Source organism: Glandiceps talaboti, chromosome 12, assembly GCF_964340395.1.
Source record: "Glandiceps talaboti chromosome 12, keGlaTala1.1, whole genome shotgun sequence".
Classification (NCBI taxonomy): Eukaryota; Metazoa; Hemichordata; class Enteropneusta; family Spengelidae; genus Glandiceps; species Glandiceps talaboti.
The window spans coordinates 23476607-23501524 of NC_135560.1; positions in this window are offsets into that span (position 1 = coordinate 23476607).

The following is a 24918-nucleotide window of genomic DNA, read 5'->3' on the forward strand; positions in this document are numbered from 1 at the left end:
CAAACAATTGTGATCTTTGATTAGGGAAATGGCAATCTCATGAATCTCATCACATGTAACTGGGTATTGACCTCTGACCTTCTCTTTCTGCTCTTTCTTTGCAATAACAAGCCAGCTAGGGATTGGGGGAAAAACACTTCAGGAGATGATGGGAAAATGTGATAAATTATAAACAACTCAGTTCACGTAAATATATAGTTATTTTGACCTTTATTCACTGTTTAAAGTGGCTATATAGATGAGGATTGGGTGTGTATTTTGGATTTTTAACTTATATAATAATTTTATCTTGGCTCTAGTAGGAATTCCTTCTTGAAAAATAAATGTGAAACAACATATGCCAAGTCATTGTTTGTAAGAGATTAATAAATGTGTAAAATGTTTGTTATTGTACATAACACTTTAAAATGTTTAAAGGCATAATGATATATTTCTTGTTTTAGATATTTGTTTTGTACAGATTAGATTAGATTAGATTAGATTAGATTAGATTAGATTAGATTAGATAAATTAGATTAGATTAGATTGTATATAGCTTTATTACAATCATATAGAAAATTGACAATTCTGTTTGGGTACATCAGTGTAATTTGGGTACATAAATGTAATAAAGATTAATGAACACTACAATGAAATAGACTAATGTTATAAGTATATAAGTAAAAAAATAAAATAGTACATGTAGTAGTGTAGTATATGATTTGAAACAAAATTACGTACAATTAAAAATAAAACCATCATTTGTGGCCACTAAATACACACACAAAACAGATCAACTCTAAATATAGTAATAAATAATGAAACAATGACAGAGTCTGTTGACATTTGTCCCTTTATGTATGTATTCAATTAGGGTGGGCAAGGGGCAAGAAAATACAGTGTAAATTACAATTTACATGATACTTTAATATTTATACCTAAAAAGATTAAATTTTCAAATAAAGGAGAATTAACTTCATCTTATAAAATATCTAAACGGTAATTGCTAAAAAATTTTTTTACATGTACTTACTTAGACAATGTCACTTCAACGGATTGTGTATGAAAATAAAGCAGATTAGAGGAAGTAAATACTATGTGCAGGAAGGGGAATATGATCATGTAAAATTGAAAAAAAAAAAACGTGAAAAATACCAACATGAAGTACAAAATAGAGTGGAGTACAGTCTGTAGACTGTCAAGGTATGTTGTGTTATTTAGTGCTATTTAGTACTGATTGATAGTGTGACATGAATGTCATATTCTACAGATTATACAGTCAGTAATTTTCTGGATTATGCAATACTTTCCTAATTTATGTCATATTGCATGTTAAGACAAGTCTAGGAACTGATAGAGCTTCAGATATGACATAAATCATACTGACATAACATATGAGGTGATTAAAATCAGTTATCAATCAATTATTTGTCTTCATTCAAATACAAGGAGCCTTGTTGCTACAAGTCGCTAGATGAGCAGTGATAAAACTTTTACGATACAAGTATTTTTTCTGGCTGAAAAAAATATTGGGATGGTATAATTATACCTCAAGAATAATTCATGGAAAATCAGGAAAAATAAGAACAATTTCATCGCCGCAGAACTAATGATGTAGATGCAAGTTGTCATGACAAAATAACCAGGGTATAAAACCCATATTTTTATTCAAATGTGTTCAACCTGTCTTATGTGTATAGCATCATGTGTTCTACATCTTGTACTCTGACCTCAGCCACTCAGATGATATAACTTTTAATATGAGAGATATAGAAATTATATGCTAATTTAATAATATCATAAATTCAGAACCCATCAAGTTATCCTTGATATTAATTCTCATCAAATTTTATGTGCATATCACCCTTATGAATATTTTGGACATCAAAGTATTACAATTTCAATAATTTATCATGATATACCATTTTATCATTTTAATTTTTTTGTAAAACTCTTAATCCATTTATTTGTGGATGATTTTATTTATTACGGAATTTATAACCTGTAATAAACTTGTATACATGGATGATACATATTTTAAATCCTATCTCGCCTTCCTTACCATAGTCAGACACACAAATCATCAGTCTACACAGTTTCATTATCTTGTATTAAATTTATAATTTTATACTTGTCAGAATTATTTATATACCCAATTAGTAGTACCAGGATGTAGGTGATACCAATTTATAGAAACAGACATTGCATGTCTTACTATCCATTTCCTATTCATGTCCATTTCCAACTAATTGACGTCAGTTCTTACTAATAATTGCCCATTTCTTATTAATCGTCACCATTTCTTACTAATAATTGCCCATTTCTTATTAATCGTCACCCATTTCTTACTAATAATTGCCCATTTCTTATTAATTGTCACCCATTTCTTACTAATAATTGCCCATTTCTTATTAATCGTCACCATTTCTTACTAATAATTGCCCATTTCTTATTAATTGTCACCCATTTCTTACTAATAATTGCCCATTTCTTATTAATCGTCACCCATTTCTTACTAATAATTGCCCATTTCTTATTAATTGTCACCCATTTCTTACTAATAATTGCCCATTTCTTATTAATCGTCACCATTTCTTACTAATAATTGCCCTTATTAATCGTCACCATTTCTTACTAATAATTGCCCATTTCTTATTAATCGTCACCATTTCTTACTCATAATTGCCCATTTCTTATTAATCGTCACCCATTTCTTACTCATAATTGCCCATTTCTTATTAATCGTCACCCATTTCTTACTAATAATTGCCCATTTCTTATTAATCGTCACCCATTTCTTACTCATAATTGCCAATTTCTTATAAATCGTCACCCATTTCTTACTAATAATTGCCCATTTCTTATTAATCGTCACCCATTTCTTACTAATAATTGCCCATTTCTTACTAATCATTGTCCATTTCTTATTAAAAATTGCCCATTTCTTATTAATCGTCACCCATTTCTTAGTAATAATTGCCCATTTCTTAATAATCATCGCCCATTTCTTACTAATAATTGCCCATTTCTTATTAATCATAACCCATTTCTTATTAATCGTCACCCATTTCTAACTAATAATTGCCCATTAATTATTGCCCATTTCTTATTAATCACTTCATTAGTACTAACTACATAAATTGTACTCAAAATAGAGGAATTGCTGTAAACAATTGAGTAACACCCCTCCTCCTCCTCCCCCCCCCCCCGCTTGAGAAATTTGAATAACCCCCCCCCCCCTTTCTTCGACAGAAATTTTGAACAACCTCCCTTTGCCCTCCCAAACTACAATTAGAGAGTGAGACGGGACTGGGGTTGTCAGTAATTTGCTAAGTGTTGTGGTGTGACATGAAGACAGTTGTCAAAAATGGTTTACACACAAAAATTCAAGCATGCTTACCTTTAGTAGACGAAAAAAAATTGATTTGTCGTTGTTCTTGGAAAAAAAATTGCTGTTGTGGTGGCTGTAAAAAATTGTTGTTGGGTTAAATCCTCCAGCCCCTTCCCCTCACCCAATTTCACCAAAAGTGATGACGCTGCTAATTAATTTTTGTCACCAAAGTTTTGTGGTGTTTTTGAGATTTTCCCTAAAAAATTTAACAATAACAAAATTTCAGCCCAATGATTGTCGAGCATTGAAACCTATGATAGAATAAGTGCTCTTTGAGAGGATTTCTCACCAAAATAGATCTAATAAAAGATATAAAAGATGCATTTTATGTATTTATCAACTTTCCCGCCAAAACTGATCAACCAGGAATAATGCTGATCTGCTTAAGGGTTTTCCCGCCAAAACGGATCAACCAGAAATAATGCTGATCTGCTTCAGGGTTTCCCGCCAAAATGGATCAACCCGAAATATTACAAAATTTAATGCAGTAATGTTGACAAGGACTCTTCAATCCAAATAAAAGCAAAAGAATGAGCAATTTTTTAGTAGTTTTATGAGAAATACTCGTGTTTTTAGCACCTTTTTCAGACATTTTGACAAAATTTACAGTGGTAAACACAAAATAGGAAGAAGAAAGATATCACAATAAATAACATGAAGGATATAGGTCCTCACTGTTTTTTTCTTAGAAATGTTTGAGTCAGAAATTTGAAATTAATGAAATGTAGACAATTTTCAAAAAAGAATGTGTGATTTTTAATACATGGACAAACAATTCTGGAAATATGGCTGCTTATTTTTTTTGAAAGCTAAAAGTATGCATCAAAATCACAACCTTCGAATCACTTTTATTTCACACATAAAATTTGTCATACAGTATTTGACTTAGATAGGGTAGACCGATGTAGAGACATGAGGGCACATGATTAATTAAAATTTGGGTTCATTTTCAACACACGGAGTCCTGCAATGCACTCCAACCAATTACAGTCCCATCAGTGTCAGTTGCATTGTACTTCAAACTCTTTGTTCTTATACAAAACATAGCAATGAGAAAAGCTTTTTATATGACAGTACAGCAGTCACATTTTAGAGTGATATGGAAATAGATAAGAGAAGTTGATAAATCAGGTATTACTGGGTTCTGCAAAATCAATCTCGTTTTTGACATCACAATTTTTTTAGAGGCAGTCCGTACATCTGTGCTGAGGGTGATTGGTTTTCTATTACTGAGTATGATACATGTACCATGTGATTGTGAAAATACCCAGAGATAATGTATTCACAATGTCCCAGCTTTCTCTCTCTATACGTGGCTTTTGTTATCAAAACCATTTGTCTACAAGGGATGAACATGAATTACTTTCATCAAAAAAACACAAATTTTCCACTTTGATTTGAATTTCGGTGTCAGACAATTTTATGCCTTTATCAAAATTAATAGAGTTACATTGTATACATTGTATCAATTATAGAGTTACATTGTATCAATTATTTTAACAATTTTGATTTAATAATAACTAACCTTTTTGATGCCAATTACAAATCTGGAATTTTTGAAGTCACATGTTAATGTAATGTTAACTTTCCTATCTATCTATCTATTTATTTATTTATTTATCTATTTTTATATTAATTAGTCTATTTTTTATTCATATATTTTAGTTACATTATTTCTTTTTATTCATCTATTTATGTATTTTATTTTTTTTATCTTTTATTATTTATTTTATTCACCCAAATAATAATTATTATTTTGTGAAATCTTTGAAAAAAACAAGCTAATCATAGCAAACTGTACATACATCCAAAATGGCCTCCTGAACCATAAAAATGGAAGCTATGGTTACAAATTATTATATGTACAGTTTAATAAAAATATGATTTGCAGGAAATATAATTTTGGAAGTGTACATAAATTTTTCTATTGTCATTAATGAGCTTTCATTTTCCTGTGTCAATAATAATAATCTTTTAATTTGTCCAATAAAAATTAGAAACATGACTTGGTTTACACAGCCTCCCCAAATAAGGAATATCAACACTCAATTATTATATAAATCATACAGTTTGTTGAAAGTTAGTGTTCACTGGCTCTGTTTGATACTACCACATAGAAACCAAGAAGAATCTCCACATACTAAACTTTATGATAGCCAGATTGAATTAATACAGTGTCTTGCTACTAATTGTCTAAATTAAATGAACTAACGTGCCACCATACAGACATATCCAAACATTGGCACCAGTGTATCTGCATCTATAGTTGCAGATATCCAAACATTGGCACCAGTGTATCTGCATCTATAGTTGCAGACAAAACATTGGCACCAGTGTATCTGCATCTATAGTTGCAGATATCCAAACATTGGCACCAGTGTATCTGCATCTATAGTTGCAGACAAAACATTGGCACCAGTGTATCTGCATCTATAGTTGCAGACAAAACATTGGCACCAGTGTATCTGCATCTATAGTTGCAGTACATTTGAATCTTTGTAGGATGTAGCATATGTGCAATTAGCCTGGAATCTATGCAAATTGGATTTTTACATTTTTCTTCCAGTGATTGGAAAGTAAAATGTCAAAATCCAATCCGCATGGATTCCAGGCTAATACGCAGTTACTTATTTGTTTCTGCATGGTTGTATCAAAACAACACCAGAGAATAGTAACTTGAAACGAGCTGTAAAACACCGGATAAAAACACTGCATTATAAGATTTATACTGTTTGCCAGAGACAAAATAATGAATCAAAAACCATTATCCTTTCCTCTCTTTTTTTGTCACATTTCCTGACACAAAAGAATTCCATATTTTATTATATATCCAATGACAAGGATGATTTTAAGCAGTGTGATATTTTATAATATGCTGCTAAATTTAGCTATGATTTACAATTGACGTATACTATTACAATTATAATATATTAGTAAATCACAACAGTATTATCTAAGTATCATGTTGAAATTTTCATTTATTACATATTTTAGATGAAAGTATTTAATTTACATAATCTTTATTTATGTATATGGGACATTTTAATGAAAGAATGAGAATATATAGATGTAAAGATGAAGTGGAAATATAACACATTTTAATGAAAGAATGAGAATATATAGATGTAAAGATGAAGTGGAAATATAACACATTTTAATGAAAGAATGAGAATATATAGATGTAAAGATGAAGTGGAAATATAACACATTTTAATGAAAGAATGAGAATATATAGATGTAAAGATGAAGTGGAAATATAACACATTTTAATGAAAGAATGAGAATATATAGATGTAAAGATGAAGTGGAAATATAACACATTTTAATGAAAGAATGAGAATATATAGATGTAAAGATGAAGTGGAAATATAACACATTTTAATGAAAGAATGAGAATATATAGATGTAAAGATGAAGTGGAAATACAACACATTTTAATGAAAGAATGAGAATATATAGATGTAAAGATGAAGTGGAAATACAACACATTTTAATGAAAGAATGAGAATATATAGATGTAAAGATGAAGTGGAAATATAACACATTTTAATGAAAGAATGAGAATATATAGATGTAAAGATGAAGTGGAAATACAACACATTTTAATGAAAGAATGAGAATATATAGATGTAAAGATGAAGTGGAAATATAACACATTTTAATGAAAGAATGAGAATATATAGATGTAAAGATGAAGTGGAAATATAACACATTTTAATGAAAGAATGAGAATATATAGATGTAAAGATGAAGTGGAAATATAACACATTTTAATGAAAGAATGAGAATATATAGATGTAAAGATGAAGTGGAAATATAACACATTTTAATGAAAGAATGAGAATATATAGATGTAAAGATGAAGTGGAAATATAACACATTTTAATGAAAGAATGAGAATATATAGATGTAAAGATGAAGTGGAAATATAACACATTTTAATGAAAGAATGAGAATATATAGATGTAAAGATGAAGTGGAAATACAACACATTTTAATGAAAGAATGAGAATATATAGATGTAAAGATGAAGTGGAAATATAACACATTTTAATGAAAGAATGAGAATATATAGATGTACAGATGAAGTGGAAATATAACACATTTTAATGAAAGAATGAGAATATATAGATGTAAAGATGAAGTGGAAATATAACACATTTTAATGAAAGAATGAGAATATATAGATGTAAAGATGAAGTGGAAATATAAAACATTTTAATGAAAGAATGAGAATATATAGATGTACAGATGAAGTGGAAATATAACACATTTTAATGAAAGAATGAGAATATATAGATGTAAAGATGAAGTGGAAATATAACACATTTTAATGAAAGAATGAGAATATATAGATGTAAAGATGAAGTGGAAATATAACACATTTTAATGAAAGAATGAGAATATATAGATGTAAAGATGAAGTGGAAATATAACACATTTTAATGAAAGAATGAGAATATATAGATGTAAAGATGAAGTGGAAATATAACACATTTTAATGAAAGAATGAGAATATATAGATGTAAAGATGAAGTGGAAATACAACACATTTTAATGAAAGAATGAGAATATATAGATGTAAAGATGAAGTGGAAATATAACACATTTTAATGAAAGAATGAGAATATATAGATGTAAAGATGAAGTGGAAATATAACACATTTTAATGAAAGAATGAGAATATATAGATGTAAAGATGAAGTGGAAATACAACACATTTTAATGAAAGAATGAGAATATATAGATGTAAAGATGAAGTGGAAATATAACACATTTTAATGAAAGAATGAGAATATATAGATGTAAAGATGAAGTGGAAATATAACACATTTTAATGAAAGAATGAGAATATATAGATGTAAAGATGAAGTGGAAATACAACACATTTTAATGAAAGAATGAGAATATATAGATGTAAAGATGAAGTGGAAATATAACACATTTTAATGAAAGAATGAGAATATATAGATGTAAAGATGAAGTGGAAATATAACACATTTTAATGAAAGAATGAGAATATATAGATGTAAAGATGAAGTGGAAATACAACACATTTTAATGAAAGAATGAGAATATATAGATGTAAAGATGAAGTGGAAATATAACACATTTTAATGAAAGAATGAGAATATATAGATGTAAAGATGAAGTGGAAATATAACACATTTTAATGAAAGAATGAGAATATATAGATGTAAAGATGAAGTGGAAATACAACACATTTTAATGAAAGAATGAGAATATATAGATGTAAAGATGAAGTGGAAATATAACACATTTTAATGAAAGAATGAGAATATATAGATGTAAAGATGAAGTGGAAATATAACACATTTTAATGAAAGAATGAGAATATATAGATGTAAAGATGAAGTGGAAATATAACACATTTTAATGAAAGAATGAGAATATATAGATGTAAAGATGAAGTGGAAATATAACACATTTTAATGAAAGAATGAGAATATATAGATGTAAAGATGAAGTGGAAATATAACACATTTTAATGAAAGAATGAGAATATATAGATGTAAAGATGAAGTGGAAATACAACACATTTTAATGAAAGAATGAGAATATATAGATGTAAAGATGAAGTGGAAATACAACACATTTTAATGAAAGAATGAGAATATATAGATGTAAAGATGAAGTGGAAATATAACACATTTTAATGAAAGAATGAGAATATATAGATGTAAAGATGAAGTGGAAATATAACACATTTTAATGAAAGAATGAGAATATATAGATGTAAAGATGAAGTGGAAATATAACACATTTTAATGAAAGAATGAGAATATATAGATGTAAAGATGAAGTGGAAATATAACACATTTTAATGAAAGAATGAGAATATATAGATGTAAAGATGAAGTGGAAATATAACACATTTTAATGAAAGAATGAGAATATATAGATGTAAAGATGAAGTGGAAATACAACACATTTTTAAACATTGTTGTTAATATATACAGAAACCTTCATAATCTGTTTGTTCATGTATTTAGTCATCTTTAATTCTTTGAATTTTGTGAATTAAGCCACTTTTAAAAACATCAACAGCTGTTGTGATGATAATAGGCTGTAACTTGTACTTTTAAGAAGAACATACTTTAATGTGGAAGTAACTGACAGTCACTGAATTAAACTGATCAGGTGTCATCTGTCTCTCATCAGATTGTAGTCACTAAATTAGTTTATAGTGCATTTTCCACTTTGATGAAGTCCAGGTCAATGTTTACTAAAAGTAGACAAATATCCGTTCTTGGTTTAATGACCTCTGATGATGTCCCTGACCACTCTGAATTGAGAAATATCCATTACTTAAGACTATTTGAACACTAAAGCTAAACTGTTTAATAATCTGCCCTGATGCAGAGAGTGGCAATTAAACAAGCAATAGTGAAAATAATGACATTATTCGAAACTGTGAGTGGGGTAATCATTAAAAAAGATCAAAATGAACTACTGTGTAGAATACATGTATAAAGTAAAGTGTCTACTTGTCCTTTTCAGTGTGTATCTTATATTTCACAGAGAAGACCTTGTAGGCCACCTTTTTATGCTCTACATGCTTAAAGGAAATTCACTGTGTTTTATGTCCTGTCAAATGATTGCTACTCGTAAAAACCTAGCATGGTCAACTACTAAAACTGAATGCTGAATCACTTTCAGTGTACAGGAAAATGGAAGTGTCCATTTTGCTTTCACTAAACGGTCACAATATACTCAAAGAGTAGACAATAAAAAGATTTGTGGTCGACATCGACACTGTAAAGTAGATTTTTATAAGAGTGAAGGGGTCAATCCGTCAGAGTCTAAAGGCCATTCTGTTTTAACTTTTTCCCACACAAATGTGGTTTGTGGTTTGTTTGTATCCGTAGCCTTCATAATTTCATGGTGCTTATAAAAGTTGTTTTCCTGGTAAAAATCACGTATTTTTACAGTGTGGCTTTGATTTTTCAATGAGGTCTGTGGGTGTTGAGGTCAAACCTTCCGTACATTTGTTGAAATCTGGATAGCGACTACAGGCTCTTTTGATACTTAGCAGCGTCATTGTCGAAACCTTATATGGAAAGTGGTGACTTGCAATTTCAATGCCAGACTAGATCATCGACGGACAAACATGGCTATCCATGTTTAGTATCAAACATAGTCCAGATACAACAATTTGCTAGAATCTCTTTATTTTTACATTTATTATCTTTTAAATTTGCTGTGTAATTTGTGATTATATTGATATGCAATTGATTGGTAATCTTTGATTAATTAATTAATTAATTAATTAATAGTTAACAGTTATACCAGAAATTGTTATGATATGTAATGTTTAACTAATTCTGTTTGAACTGTCATAACTGAGACAAGTTATAATTTACGATGATTTACGAGGAGAATTACAATTATTAATATATCCACTGTGTTGAAATGTGAACAAATTTCAGTATACTGCTATACTCATGGAAGCAAAGTTGAATGTGTTGGAACAAAAAAATATCATGTTGTTCCCCTTCACAAACAATGTGCTGCAATCATTGGTTCTGTGGTGCTCAATATATCAGGCAAAATATTCCAAATCGCCATTATTTGGCCAGATTTGTTATAAATTATGTTTGTGGAGGCATAAATGGTGTGATGTTGATGTATACAAATGGGGCTGACTAAACTAGAAAAATACACCATAATAAAGGCCAGTTATGAATTATGGTTATAAACTTGTACATCTAGAGGCTGTTGCAATTGACTGTGACAAGGAAAATGTATGGCGGCAATTAACCTGCAAGTGCAAGTCACAAGGTTAATAGTGACTGTAATTTTAAATGAAGGTAGAAGAACTTTAATTTGTTTAAAGTGGCAGGATGTATAATAGTGTTAATGATTTACTAACTCCTTCATTTTGAACTGTGATACATTTCAACTTGAAGGTCAAGATTATCAACAAGGGGATTTTTAAGTCAGTACAGTAGAAGAGTGCATCCTTAGATTTCATCTGAGAGTACAGTGACATACTTGACTCCATATATGGCCTTATTATAGCAATTGTACTCTGTATAATTTGTTATTTTATTTTTTTAGTTCACCTCAACTATTAAAATTGATATGATTGTTAAAATTGTCTGTCTGTCTGTCTCTCTGTCTGTCTGTCTGTCTGTCTGTCCGACTGTCTGTCTGTCAGCAGATGGGTGGATGTGTTTATATGTATGTGTCTTGTGCATATGTGTGTACATACGTCCATATGTATGTCTGTCTGTCTGTCTGTCTGTCTGTCTGTATGTATGTATGTATGTATGTATGTATGTATGTATGTATGTATGTATGTGTGTGTATGTATGTATGTATGTATGTGTTTGTGTGTGTGTGTGTGTGTGCATATGTGTATGTTAATTCACCAGTGATTAGACAGTCTCCGCAATGTATAGTATTGTATCTTTATAAGTACTGATTGTTGTGATATCACAATAAATTAAACTCTAATACTATCAACAGCTGTGTCTCAATGCCATGAACACCATTTCTTTTTTTCATTCTAGATATTAATATTTTCTGACAGTAATACAAGTCATTGTGGAATACTATTAAAGGCACCCTAATGATCATCATTCTAAACATTAAATCTTACAAATGTTGATATAATAGTTACCATAGAGTAGGATACAGGTGACGGCTATGTAGTAGTAAAAGGAAATCAGACAACTCAGCTCTCATTTAAATATACAAATGTCTACCACAGAGTGACGATATTTCTTTTACGTTATTATCTATGTGTTTCCATTGCCACTTTTTTTAATCTACTAATACCCATCACAGGTGACAATATTTTTGGTGTGTCATATTGATGTTATTCATTCTGTAATACAAAATGTATAGAAAACGTATTGGGTAGGAGTATTTTACAGAATCTAGACGACAGAAATTCCAAAAAGATAAATATATAATAGAAAGATAGGGGAACCTACTGATAGGAGATACATTTTCTAGACATTCAGTTCTGTACAAGTAATTACAGAACAGTGTGTTCACGGTATGTATCTATATCCTCCAACTCGTTCAAATAAATTTATTTCAAACACTAGTGATTTCACAAATTGTTACAAACTGATAGGGGTGAACAACATATGACGTACTCATACTCTATAAGAGATTTTACTATCTATAATGTTTACACCCTTACTTAATTTTAGTCTAGTGCTATCCGTGGCATCAAATCTCAAAATCTCTCTTTATGTCTAGCTCAGTGAGGGCCTGAGATGAAATTTCAAATTCAAGCAAAGCCACTAACATCAAGTCTTTGTTAATTACAGAATTCTGCCCAATGATAGGCTAGTGTTTATTGGGGGCAGTTACATAATGTCCAAATATGGTAATCACAGAATTCTGTCCAATGATAGGTTAGTGTTTATTGGGGGCAGTTACATAATGTCCAAATACAATAATCACAGAATTCTGTCCAATGTTAGGTTAGTGTTTATTTTGGGGCAGTTACATAATGTCCAAATATGGTGATCACAGAATTCTACCCAATGATAGGTTAGTGTTTATTTTGGGGCAGTTACATAATGTCCAAATATGGTGATCACAGAATTCTACCCAATGATAGGTTAGTGTTTATTTTGGGGCAGTTACATAATGTCCAAATATGGTGATCACAGAATTCTGCCCAATGATAGGTTAGTGTTTATTGAGGGCAGTAACATAATGTCCAAATATGTTAATTACAGAATTCTGCCCAATGATAGGTTAGTGTTTATTTTGGGGCAGTTACATAATGTCCAAATATGGTGATCACAGAATTCTACCCAATGATAGGTTAGTGTTTATTGAGGGCAGTAACATAATGTCCAAATATGTTAATTACAGAATTCTGCCCAATGATAGGTTAGTGTTTATTTTGGGGCAGTTACATAATGTCCAAATATGGTGATCACAGAATTCTACCCAATGATAGGTTAGTGTTTATTGAGGGCAGTAACATAATGTCCAAATATGTTAATTACAGAATTCTGCCCAATGATAGGTTAGTGTTTATTTTGGGGCAGTTACATAATGTCCAAATATGGTGATCACAGAATTCTACCCAATGATAGGTTAGTGTTTATTGAGGGCAGTAACATAATGTCCAAATATGTTAATTACAGAATTCTGCCCAATGATAGGTTAGTGTTTATTTTGGGGCAGTTACATAATGTCCAAATATGGTGATCACAGAATTCTACCCAATGATAGGTTAGTGTTTATTGAGGGCAGTTACATAATGTCCAAATATGGTGATCACAGAATTCTACCCAATGATAGGTTAGTGTTTATTGAGGGCAGTAACATAATGTCCAAATATGTTAATTACAGAATTCTACCCAATGATAGGTTAGTGTTTATTTTGGGGCATTTACATAATGTCCAAATAGGGTAATCACAGAATTCTACCCAATGATAGGTTAGTGTTTATTTTGGGGCAGTTACATAATGTCCAAATAGGGTAATCACAGAATTCTACCCAATGATAGGTTAGTGTTTATTTTGGGGCAGTTACATAATGTCCAAATATTTGTCAGCTCAGGATGTTACTTATGCATTATTTACATCATTCTAAGGTGGGGGGGGGGGGGGGTTTACTCATTTGCATGAACAACTTTTGGTTCATGATTTCTCATTGAGTTTGATGAATTGATACCGCAGGTAGATTTTGACGATAACTCTCGCAGTAAAAAAAAAGAATTAGAATCAAATTCCAAATTTTCTAAATTGTACTCACTTTTAGACCTTTTAGGCTGTACAACACAGACTGTATGGATGCAATGTAATTTGGTTATGAGGTCATGACTATGTCAAGGAAAAAGACTGTAGAAGACAAGAATAGTAGATGTTAGAAATAAAATAAATTAAGTCTACTTTATTCATCAGATTATAATGTGATTTGTAAAATGATATAAATTGATTATCACAGACTATGATGACTTCATGATAAGTAATATATTAATACTACTTTTTAGTCTCTGCTTAGTCCATTTTTTTTCATGAACGATGAGAAAAATCTTACAAAAATCCAAATTTCATATATAATTTACTTTTCTCACATTCACAATTTGTTTGATTTAGTACTGTATTCATATACATTCCTATTAAAATATTATTTTAATATTTCATGTACTATATAATTAATTTTTTATTAGTATCATTTTTACGAGATGCTGAATGTTAAGAAAATATTTCATAAATCAGTGTAGGTGTACACTCATTTTTCTTTGCTATGTGACTGAAATTCCCAATAAAGAAATGATGAATATTTTTTTCATAATGTAATCACTGGGATAAAAGTGAAATCATTGATTTTGACAATGCCATGAAATAAAGTTTATTTGTATTAATTTACTAAATATAACGTGTGTGAAAATAAGTTTTGATATCCAATATGGTAAATTTCTGACAAATGAGCAGAAATGAGTGTCGTAACAGACAATCATGATATTGTCCAATATTTACTTCAATTTACTTTTAAGACACAGAATTTAAACAGCTTTTATTAGAAATTAAACTTCTAATAAAAGCTGTTTAAATTACTGGTTTCCTTAAATATGATGAATTAGATGAACGTTTCTATAATTCAATTATTCCTGACCCCAACCAGTATTGGTATTATACATTTAAGCAATGACTTCACTGAGCAAAATTATTATATCACTTTACCTCAGTAAAAGACAGAGTTTTGGATCAGCAAACTCTATGGTAGCTTGATGCTGGTGAAGAGTTGATAGAAAGCAATGTAATTATTTTTGACAAAATTCAGGAGTCCCAGGCTACAAAGATGGTCAATGGTGCTAAGATAATATTTGAAATTTGAAGATCTTTTTACAGATTTAAGTGAAAGGTATAAACAGTTTCAATTAATTTAGTTTCAATTAATTTATATTTATTTATAGACAGACAGTGTCTCAACTCTTCATTAATCCTATACAACTATTGAATTTAAAAAACAAATTGTTCAATGGAGGAACGACAATTTCATGTCAAGTCCTGAAATGTGTAGTGTCTCTTTTGCTTATACACTACCCAAAACATTTGTATTAAGGTATCAGTCACTGATGTCAGAAATAACGCATATTGAATGTTAAACAGATTGTTTTTTGTTGATGGCCAGTGCTGAATAATAGATGGTTAGAGTTCTCTGTATGGCTTCCCTAAATTGCACATTACCATCATTTTGTCAGATCTTGAAAATTAACCTTAATACTTGACTATTATTTGAATGGATGGATCTCCTCATTTGCTATATTTCAAATGCACTTCCAGTGTTGCCTTTTCACTGCGTCATCTATTGTGAACATCTCTCTCTCTCTCTCTCGCTCTCTCTCTAAGTGAACCAGCTAGAGTAATGACTGCAGTAAGAGTCACCATAAAAGTAAATAAATGATTAATGAAAGATCAACATAGGATAAAAAGGACTTCTGACTGCATTTTTATCTCGCCACTCGTGTGCCAGATGGGGTTAGAATTATCCAAAATGTGATAGAGAATTTTAATTTGCATAAAATTGACTTTTTTATTTAATCTCAAAAGTAGGTTCAAATCAAGAAAACCACAAGACATTAAAATAAATGATTTTTCATCTTTTGTACATAGAGCAGTGGCGGTATTGCAGGTCTTGGGAAAACATAAAAGTGTATTGCTGATCAATCTTCTAGTTGCTCTTAAGGGAAAATTACATACACCACATTACAACTAAAGTAATTTCAGCAATGAGGTAATTCCCAATGGTAATGGAATTCTGAGAGTATACTGTCCAAATTATGCTGTATATTTTCTTTATGAATGCACCATGCATTTTTATTATTTATAAACTATCTATATTCAAGTTTACGTTTTGAAACTGATCTGTAAATTGTGTCTTTAGTCTGTCTACTGTCGCTACTTTCTGTTTGATGTTAAATCCAAGTGAAAAACCAATAGATTCTTTGCAGACATAATTTGACTCGGAAGAATAAAAGTGAAACCACCATCTAAATTGTGTTCTGAATTGTTCCACTCAACCACCCCTCTGATTTACCGTGCAGCTGCATATTTAGCTCTCCCCTTTTCAGGAATGGTTTGGTCTTGACTTGATTTCCATCACGTTGAGTATCTAAGAAAGTGTTGATATGGTAACAAGCTAAAGGACACCAAGCATTTTCTCCAATTGATTGAACTCGTTTGGTTGATGAGTGAATACAAATTGTGAGGACTTGATAAAACAGCTTGATCGTAGATTTGTACTGACTAAATCAAGTCTGGTCCCAGTTATCAGATACACACAAAATTTGCATGAACGACTTTCAAGCATTGCCTCCACATATAATACATTCTAGTAGCATGAATTTGTCACTGTCTATTTGTGTTTTTTCTAGCGTATTAACAAGCATTATTAAAGACATTTGATCTCAAAGTAAAAATCACTGTTGTGGTTAGATACTTAACTTTTCCATGGTCACAACCTACTTGAAAACCCAAGTGTTGTTTTTTTTCTATATTCAAGTCTTTACTGGCATGCATCATCTGTCAGCTAACATTCAGTAGGATACCATTTAATACATATGTCCACAGCTACACTGTAGATTCAGAAAATATTTACTATGAATGGGAAACTATTTTTTGATGGAACGACAACAGTTTTTGCATAGGTTGATCTCCATGAGTAGTCTACAAATGCAAATCTTCACCTTCCAGCTGATCATGATCATATCTGCAGTATTGAAAACAGTGGCTAGTTGCTCCTATTCAACGTTTGATTATCTCTTGCATATGAAAAGCATACTTTGCATAATTTTTTGATTTCCATTCACATAACAATGATAATTTAAATAGGTATGACTGAAAAAGATATTTGGATTAGTGATTGCATACAAATGAGATAATATGCATAATATTGCAAAATGTATAAAGATGCTAAGAGAATACATTATTGTTAGTAAGACTAACTTAGAATATAATATCTGACATAGTCTGTGAGTTATTGATTGCATAGTAATGAGATAATTTGCATAAAGTGCCGTATTGTCTGCATAACAATACTACAGTATACTTTTGGTATGACTAACTTAGAATATAATATCTGACATATTCATTCAATTAGCATTTGTATACTAATTATATAATTTGCATATTCTTTGAACTATCATCTGCTGAACATTGAGATAAATTACTTAGCATTTTTTAGTAATTAATTATATAATTTAAACTATTATCACAATGTTTAAAAGTGTTTCATAAAAAAAAGCAAGATTTTAAAATTTGAATATAATCTCCAGCTGAGAGGTCAGATTAACGAGAATAATTGGTTGTTGTTGTTGAATAATAATTCTCTATGCTTGATTGACGGCGCTGCCCACTTCTTCTCAAAGCTTGTAAGAACGTGCCGGAGGTGTCAAGCTGTGTTGAAGTAAAGAAGTCTATTGTTAGGATCCTTGTTTTGTTTACTTTGCTGGTACTCCTTGTGTTACTCAGTTATACCCCCAAGGCATCAACCTTCATGGATGCCATCTGGCAGAACAAACAGTGAAGACAAGAACAAGAATCAACCATTTGATGCAGTAATCGGAAAATCATGAAATTTTACATCTGAAGTTTTTTCTGTATCTCATCTTGAATTTGCCAATTTTTGCTATTTTGCTGATTGCTATTATCTCCAGCCTGCCAGGTACAAACAGGAACTTAGAATTCAACAAGGAAAACCTATTCAACAAATTGTATTGTATGCACACACACACACACACACACACACACACACACACACACACACACACACACACACACACACACACACACACACACACACACACACACACACACACACACACACACACACACATACATACATACATACATACATACATACATACATACATACATACATACATACATACATACATACAAGTATTGTGTTTGCAAGGGTGAAAAATGATTCGCATGGCTTTAAACTCATGTGTGACTTAGTTTTGAATGTTAAGTGATTTGACATTTTGGCATGCCTTGTGGGAATGTTTAACGAGGAAATGACAGAAATATTATAATTTACGAATCCAATATGAAAGAGATGACAACAGTATGTCTACTTTAATTCGTTTTCAAACATTCAAGGTTACACAATCCTAAGTCTTATCAAATATCTATCTGTCTGCTCGTTTCTCCTTATTTTGTTTCTTTTATTGCTTGGTTAATTTACATACAACATTCCTATATTTCCATCACCTTGTAAAAGAGAACGAAGTCAAAAATACCATAGCCTCTCTATTTATAATTTATATATTGTATTTTTGTTAAAGTACTTCTATATCATACGTTAAATAAATGATATTTTCAAGTTATTAGCAAATATTACATAAATATTATCAAGTTATTAGCAAACGTTACATAAATATTATCAAGTTATTAGCAAACGTTACATAAATATTATCAAGTTATTAGCAAACGTTACATAAATATTATCAAGTTATTAGCAAACGTTACATAAATATTATCAAGTTATTAGCAAACGTTAAATATTATCAAGTTATTAGCAAACGTTACATAAATATTATCAAGTTATTAGCAAACGTTACATAAATATTATCAAGTTATTAGCAAACGTTACATAAATATTATCAAGTTATTAGCAAACGTTACATAAATATTATCAAGTTATTAGCAAACGTTACATAAATATTATCAAGTTATTAGCAAACGTTACATAAATATTATCAAGTTATTAGCAAACGTTACATAAATATTATCAAGCTATTAGCAAACGTTACATAAATATTATCAAGTTATTAGCAAACGTTACATAAATATTATCAAGCTATTAGCAAACGTTACATAAATATTATCAAGTTATTAGCAAACGTTACATAAATATTATCAAGTTATTAGCAAACGTTACATAAATATTATCAAGTTATTAGCAAACGTTAAATATTATCAAGTTATTAGCAAACGTTACATAAATATTATCAAGTTATTAGCAAACGTTACATAAATATTATCAAGTTATTAGCAAACGTTACATAAATATTATCAAGCTATTAGCAAACGTTACATAAATATTATCAAGTTATTAGCAAACGTTACATAAATATTATCAAGTTATTAGCAAACGTTACATAAATATTATCAAGTTATTAGCAAACGTTACATAAATATTATCAAGTTATTAGCAAACGTTACATAAATATTATCAAGTTATTAGCAAACGTTACATAAATATTATCAAGTTATTAGCAAAGGTGAAAAAAATGATATTATCAAGTTATTAGCAAAGGTGAAATAAATGATATTATCAAGTTATTAGCAAACGTTACATAAATATTATCAAGTTATTAGCAAACGTTACATAAATATTATCAAGTTATTAGCAAACGTTACATAAATATTATCAAGTTATTAGCAAACGTTACATAAATATTATCAAGTTATTAGCAAACGTTACATAAATATTATCAAGCTATTAGCAAACGTTACATAAATATTATCAAGTTATTAGCAAACGTTACATAAATATTATCAAGTTATTAGCAAACGTTACATAAATATTATCAAGTTATTAGCAAACGTTACATAAATATTATCAAGTTATTAGCAAACGTTAAATATTATCAAGTTATTAGCAAACGTTACATAAATATTATCAAGTTATTAGCAAACGTTACATAAATATTATCAAGTTATTAGCAAACGTTACATAAATATTATCAAGCTATTAGCAAACGTTACATAAATATTATCAAGTTATTAGCAAACGTTACATAAATATTATCAAGTTATTAGCAAACGTTACATAAATATTATCAAGTTATTAGCAAACGTTACATAAATATTATCAAGTTATTAGCAAACGTTACATAAATATTATCAAGTTATTAGCAAACGTTACATAAATATTATCAAGTTATTAGCAAACGTTACATAAATATTATCAAGTTATTAGCAAACGTTACATAAATATTATCAAGTTATTAGCAAACGTTACATAAATATTATCAAGCTATTAGCAAACGTTACATAAATATTATCAAGTTATTAGCAAACGTTACATAAATATTATCAAGTTATTAGCAAACGTTACATAAATATTATCAAGTTATTAGCAAACGTTAAATATTATCAAGTTATTAGCAAACGTTACATAAATATTATCAAGTTATTAGCAAACGTTACATAAATATTATCAAGTTATTAGCAAACGTTACATAAATATTATCAAGCTATTAGCAAACGTTACATAAATATTATCAAGTTATTAGCAAACGTTACATAAATATTATCAAGTTATTAGCAAACGTTACATAAATATTATCAAGTTATTAGCAAACGTTACATAAATATTATCAAGTTATTAGCAAAGGTGAAAAAAATGATATTATCAAGTTATTAGCAAAGGTGAAATAAATGATATTATCAAGTTATTAGCAAACGTTACATAAATATTATCAAGTTATTAGCAAACGTTACATAAATATTATCAAGCTATTAGCAAACGTTACATAAATATTATCAAGCTATTAGCAAACGTTACATAAATATTATCAAGTTATTAGCAAACGTTACATAAATATTATCAAGTTATTAGCAAATATTACATAAATATTATCAAGTTATTAGCGAAACTTAAATAAATTATATTATCAAAAAGGCTCTCCGGACTGTCAAAGCACAGATGACAAGATAGAATCGGACGTGACGCTTCTGTTTGACCTTTGACCTATCTCTGATTGACATTTAACTTATTCTCAAACATCTCATCTGATTTCAGATGGTACATTGACATTCTTGAAAGTAGCTGACCTCTTACTCCACATACACTTCATTACACTCTTATTTCAATAAACTATTTCTATTGCGAGATCTCTCTGAGTAAAGGGAACGAGCAAAATTTACAAGAGGCCCGAGGAGAAAATATTCCTGTCAAAACAGATTCTTTCCTTCTTCCATCCATATCGATGTGCAAGTTCGCTTTTTAAAAACTCTGTTACCCGTGATGCACCATGATATTATACTTCACAGAATATAAACCTACGAGGTGAACATCATCTTCCTTATTATCTTTGTCCTTGTAAAGTAGTTCCCCTAGGATTAATAGCAATGTCACTGCAGTAATCTACGCTCATCTACACAAATGTTTATCACCATAAAACCAAACTGGAATTGGAATATAATAAATCACATGATTAACAAATATAAAGATCCCTTTCAGCTGTTACCATTACATTTTTATAAAAATAGGATCATTCCGATTTATCGAGTATTCCTTAGTTGATTAGAAAAAATATTATATGCCTTAGCTTAATAAAATTGGGACACGTAAATAAGGAAAAAATACAATTATATGAGATGCGGGGGATTTATCTGTATAATATGACACAAAAGTAACTCAATATACCTAATTCTTTGTAAAACTAGATAGTAGTTAGATATTGTGTGTTTAACATGTCGTTTAAATAACAATACACATTTCTCGTGTTAGATGCGTCACACTAGAAAACAAATCACAGTTTGAAAATTCACGTTAGCACGGAGAGACGATATTAAAGAAGAGGCTTTTTACTCGTAACAATATATTTGCTATTAAAATGTGTAATGGGTGTATTTGCTGGTTTATAATGACGTTTCTCACCTCCAACTAACTGTCGTCAGCTGAACACGACTCTATAACATCGGAAGGAAACAAAACAAAGCCAATAGCTATTCATTAAAAAAAAGTGTCTGAAATTGGTCGATTTACGTTAGCTATATTCAATGGCTGTGATACATGTAAACTGCTAAGACAGTTCTTTACTGTATCTTATATATAACACAGCATAAAGATTGTCTTTGTTGAATCGGAAAGTAGACGAGAGAATACTCTCTCCCGTTAATGGCGGTTAAATTTATAAGCTGTTTCTTTCTGTAGATTTATAGTGGTTGCTTCTTATCTCATGTCACCAACTTGGCTATGTCTCCATGGAGCGTGCCTGCAGGTTTGTCTAACAGACCTAATCGGGGCTTGTTACCCATTAAATATGAATGCTATGTTCCTTTTAGTAAGCGTACATTCAATCTATCGAATCTACGACACGGCTTTGTGCATGTTAATAACCTGTCTCTTTGGCCAGCAACAAAAAATATCATGTTTTACCAAGAGAAGCTTTGAAATATTGTACCACACTAAATATTTTATTGTGGTTTTTAAATTTATATCACGTTTTATGGTACGTTACGTAAAGTTATATTATTATATTATATTTTATTATTGATGTTTTCAATGAAAGTAGATTTCTCAACTTATTTAGTATCCAGTTAATTAGTTGAGAATAAACATCTTCAAATTTCTAATTGATTTTATATTCTATCGTTTTATTATTATTACACTTACGTTATACAAGAAACATCAAACTTATCCCGATCTTTTGAACTAGAATATGTTTCTTGTTGAAATATCAAGAATTAAGTCATATGTTTGGAAATAGATAATAAATCGAACCCCCCCCCCCAAAAAAAAAAAGAAAAAAGAAAAAAAAAGGTACCCAGTTGAAAAGGGAAACTAGTCAAATCAGGGTGTCCTCAGTCCAAAAATAGTTGGAAATTAGTTTTAAAAAGGGGCGGGAGTATTGAAAACAAAAAGGGCTCTATTTTCTGAATAAAAGGGGTACTCGGACAAATGCCACCCTTTCGTGAAATTGCAGACGAAACATAAATTATATAATAATAGAGAATTTTCCAATTATAAAAATGAGATGGTAGGGGAACAGACTGGTTTACATTATTCATGTAACATAATGAAAAGTGATGTGTAGAAGGAAAATCACCTTGCAAATTGATTACCATGGATTGACCAATAAGTCTTTGTACCATAATAGTGATAATGTCATGTTGAAAACAATAAATAATCACGTCAGCAATATAAACATACGATGTGGATAATCAGTACCACCCCAAAACCAATTTATTGTAAAAGGACAATCTCTCTCTCTCTCTCTCTCTCTCTCTCTCTCTCTCTCTCTCTCTCTCTCTCTCTCTCTCTCTCTCTCTCTCTCTCTCTCTCTCTCTCTCTCTCTCTCTCTCTCTGATTGAGATATATATAAAGTATAAAGTTTGCTGAAATCAACACATTGATAAAGAGTAGAGTGTGTATGCCATTAATGTCATTGAGTTTGGTCACTAATTCGCACTGGGGAGGTATCGAGGTAGTGACTAATGACAAACAATATTTATCTAAAACTATTTTCAGAAGTGTTTTTCTTCTGCTAATGAGGTGATCAGAACGTTATGAAAGTACCACCCAGGTGTTGTTTGTATTACCAAACAAGACAACTAGTACGTAATCTGGTCGACAATAGTTTGAACAGCTAAAAACAAATGGTGATAAAAGTAATACTTCAAGTTTACTCCACTTGACGTCATTTATAAACGCCAGTTCCATGCAGCTGTAGTATACTTAATTCAGACCCCACCCTCCTGGGGCATACTTGGTTGGGTAATGGCTACAGGTATATCCTAGCGGATACAAAACAAGTGGGGGTCAACTGTCCACATTCAGCTAGAAAATGGGAGTCAAAAAGTCTCGAAATATTTTGAAAATGGGCAACTTGGAACTCCAAAATATGGGTCAAAAGTCATAAATATATTCATGGGGGTGGGGGTCAAACCTCAACACATAAGTCTACATAAGTCAAGGTCAAAACCGCGGTATACATGTACATAACCGTGCTATGTGGCTTCCAACATTCCAACTTGTATGTGGTTCCAAAATGATATCTATGGTAATCTTTTTTGGCTGTCAAAACACGCCAAATTAGAACAACACGTACAAGTTATTTAGCTGTCAAAACACGCCGTTAGAACAACAGGTACAAGTTATTTGGATGTCAAAACACGCCAAATTAGAACAACAGGTACAAGTTATTTGGCTGTCAAAACACGCCAAATTAAAACAACAGGTACAAGTTATTTGGATGTCAAAACACGCCAAATTAGAACCACACGTACAAGTTATTTGGATGTCAAAACACGCCAAATTAAAACAACAGGTACAAGTTATTTGGCTGTCAAAACACGCCAAATTAGAACAACAGGTACAAGTTATTTGACTGTCAAAACACGCCAAATTAGAACAACACGCACAAGTTATTTGCATACGTTAATATTATTAAGACTCTGAAATTGTCTTTAAAACTTTTAGCGGATTGGAACTTTTTAATAAGATATTGATATTGAGGCCGACATGTAAAAAGCATTAATATTCTCAGCACATTTGCATTTTAAATTCATCACCATGGTTACTGTTCTCAAAATATAATTATTTTCTTGTCCGGAGTTTGACTTCACTGTCAATATGATATTGAACATTTCGCCATATTTATGGTCCGGTTGAGGGTTGTATGCAATGTTATATGTAATGTCATTATGCCTTCATTGACAATTTTTCCCGTGTCAACTTACACACTTATTTTGTTTCTGGTTACTGATAGGTCAGTGACAGTGTCAATCAACTTGGGTAGATGCTAATACCGGTTACTGATAGGTCAGTGACAGTGTCAATCAACTTGGGTAGATGCTAATAC